The 3,681-nt window shown below is 34.1% G+C and overlaps 1 non-coding gene across 1 annotated transcript; it reads right to left on the bottom strand.

Annotated features, from left to right (window-relative positions):
• Window positions 1-356: 356 nt before the first annotated feature.
• On the bottom strand, window positions 357-462 carry LOC112867136 (U6 spliceosomal RNA). Its single transcript, XR_003224178.1, has one exon. It is a non-coding gene; the product is annotated as a U6 spliceosomal RNA (small nuclear RNA).
• Window positions 463-3,681: the final 3,219 nt, after the last annotated feature.

Here is a 3,681-nt window from a genome sequence, read left to right on the forward strand (position 1 = left end):
CAAAATATACCATCTGAGCGTGACAACCAACTTAACTAGGAGGGGAAGTCCTCTTCTATTTGGAGGAATTGTAATTTTCTCATATAAATAGTTACTATCTATTCTGATGAAGAATTCAATTTCAAGCACAAGAGGAATAAAACATCAGTCTTTGTAATGGATTTCAATCTGGAATGGAAGACAAAAATGGGTGCATATATTAAAATATGTTAATTTTAGTGCTCACATAATATCATATTTTAATGTACTTGGACAAACTGGAAGCAACCAATATTAACAGAAAATAACAAATATGGTTAGTCTATGTGTCCAGTTCTTAATTTACAAGCAACAATTATTTTACTTCTTTTTTTTTTTTAAATATGGAACGCTTCATGAATTTGTGTGTCATCCTTGCGCAGGGGCCATGCAATCTTCTCTGTATCATTCCAATTCTAGTACATGTGCTGCCGAAGCGAGCACCAATTGTTATACTTGTCATGCATTTATAATGAAATAGCAGCAAAATAAATTAATCTAAAAACCAGTAAGGAGAGGTTACTGTCATTGAATATATCACCACTACAAAACCTAAAAGAAATAAATGGGAAACAACAAGAAATCAGTTGTACATATTTATTCTATTACTAGCACAAAAGAGTTCAACTGAATATATGGACAAGTTGCCAGAGCCCTGGGAAAATGTATTCTATTTAACCTGTCAATAGCAAACTCCATCAGCATAATATAACCAATATTCAGGTTTCCAAGTGGGTTGAATGACTTTGATAACTCCATTCACAAAGAATGGTCAATATAAAATATGATGTTCTTAATAGAAAAGGGCATAATACTGATAATTAAATAAACTTTTAATAATGAAAATGTCATAGATATGGAAGTGCTATGAATCATTCATACTTGACTTGAAATAAAAAGTGAGAAGTGGTAGACTCATTTATAGACTTCCCTTTGCCAGTTTTGGAAGCCTTTTACCAATTTGATGTGAGTTGTAACCACAGTAATTTCATTCTGTCATTTAATGCTACATAAATTGAATAAATGATAGAGGTATGAGCACATGATGAGCTAACATGTATGGAACTAACCTTTAAGAGTACACTTTTTATTAACTGAGTATCCTTTCCAGAGATGCCATGGGTATTATTTAGTAAGAGTTCATTGAAAGACTGTATTTTATATCCATTTGTTAATTCATTCAACCAACCAATATTAACTACTTGTTTACTAAATGTCAGGCAACACAGTTAGATTTTATGTATGAAAAAAAACCGTGTGATAATTATTTCTTTAGATAGTTCAGTCATTTAAAGTGGGTATTGAATTGTAATTATGAGTATTTGGGGGAAGAATATGTATCTGGTCGTTATTCTTAATAATTTTGGAAAAGATTGTTTTAAAAATATAATTGTCTGAATACTGACATAGCAACATGATTCATGTCATTTATTATTCATTTATGCTTGATAGTGCTTAACATTTCTTAACAATTTATTTTGTAAAGAAAGGACATGTATTACAATAGAGAAGTTCTAAATATAACACAATCCTCTTCATGAAGTTGCTTTTAAATCATTTGTCAACAAAAATAATGTTTTAAATAAATCTAAAAGAGAAACTTTATAGTTTCTGTTTCCAGAGCTACAAAGTATTATACAAGTTGCTATAACTTGGGAGAAGAAACCTTTTGGGTTGATTTATATCACCATACTTCTCCTGAAGGAAAAGGGGGTAATCCTACCCTGCTGTCTACTATCTGTATGACTTTTAGTTAGTTTCTTAATGTCTCAGTTTCCTAAATTAAAGTAAGATCCTTCCTTCACAGAAAATTGTAGGACTAAAGTGAAAATGGCTGATCCATAGATGGTATTCTATATAGGGTCGTCTTTTTTCCTTCACATTTTTACAACTGGCCCAATTTGTAATGCCTTGAAAACACTTACCCATCCCCTAGAGATGGGTAACAAAGGGGAAAAGATGTCTTCTGTAGTCTAGATGTGGCCATCTTGGAATCACTACATTCTCTACTGATAGTAAATGGAGGACGATGTAAGGCTCAAACAGAAGCTGTAGGGAGAAGCCACTGGAGTAGAAATCTGATGGCTTTAAATGCTGCATTGAAATAGCTTCAAGTGCTTAGTAGGTTTCTACCCGTTTCCTACCAGCTATATTTCAGAGAATGGAAACTTATTAACTTCCTGACATTTGCCTTCTTGCAAGTCTGTCTACATTTTCCTTCAACCCAACTAGAAATAGAAATAAGTGGTTCTTCTCAAATTAAAGGACAGTCCTTCCACTTAGGCTCCTACTGCTGTTTCCTTCTATGTTTTTCTTCCTTTACTAGATTTGACTCAACACTGTTAAAACATTCTGAATTCTATACCATCTCCCATCTCCCAAGTAAAACATTCATTGACTCCTCTGTTTCCCACTCCAACTATGTCCAATATTTTCATTTCAGATTCATATTCCAACTTCCTGAAAAAGCTCCTTGAATACACAGCCAGTCACCATTTCTTCACTTCCCAATCACTCCTAAACCTACCTCACTCACTAAGGCTTCTTTCTCCCCACCAGTGTACCAGAATTGTGTTAGGGAAGATCACCAATAACTTTTTTTTTCTGCTAAACTTAATAAAGGTTTCTCTGTCCTCATCCTTTCTATCAGCACTGATAAAACATAACTGAACTCTCACTTTTTTAAATAGTCTTCTTCTTTGGCATCTGTAACACAAAAATGCCTTAGTGTTTTTTCATCTCTGATTTACATCTCCTCAACCTTATCTTTAAATGTTGGAATTAGTACACAACTCTGCAACTCCTTCCCACCTTCATACCTTCTCCCTAAATAATACCAATCATCCCATAGCTTTCAATACCACACCTTTGCTAACGACCTCTTAACTTCACCTCAAATATCCATTCTGACCTACAAAATCATAGCCAACCACTTTTTTGTGCACTATCTCTGCTTCATCTTCCTTGGTCTTGATAGAATGTCCTTGCTTTTCAGTTGGCCCTTTCCCTAAGGCATGGATTATAGTTCCCTTTCCCCTCTAATGTTTCATACAATCATATCTTTATCATTATAAGTAACATTTTATCATGATCATAAATGAACTAGGATGCATTTCTCTATGTTCAAATCTGAGGGTATATCTGACCACTCCATGGTCAGCCTGAGCTCCTGTGGCTCAGCCTTAGCCAGAGCCCTAGGATCTTACTTGTTCCAACAATTGGCTTTTCTGGAACTTCCTAAGTGCAGCCTCTTATATATAGCAGGCAACCCTTGAGGTGAACACTAAATAGGTGAGTATTAAGATTGTACCTAGTTAAGAACATGGTTGCTTAATGAGTGGGAATAAGAAAACACACATACTTGGAGAAGATCCCAAGATCTACTACACACTCTAAAGGTACTAAAATATCCAGAAAAAAAAAAAAAACTGAGTTAATCTCATGTCTGCTTGATGTACATTTTAATACTGTTCCTTTTTTCCTATTTCTACCCAAACTAGCTGCATAAGACTTCTAATAAAGAGACATGAGGATATCAAACTTTCTCAGATAGTACCCTAAGCTTTTGAAATGAAGTCATGTTTTTAAAGTGGAAGTTAATTCCAAGTTAGCTTATGCTTTTTATCCCTAGAGTAGGATAAGTAAGTGTGCAATTGATTTTAA

Source organism: Puma concolor, chromosome A2 (assembly GCF_028749965.1).
Source record: "Puma concolor isolate L17-30 chromosome A2, mPumCon1.1.hap2, whole genome shotgun sequence".
Taxonomy (NCBI): domain Eukaryota; kingdom Metazoa; phylum Chordata; class Mammalia; order Carnivora; family Felidae; genus Puma; species Puma concolor.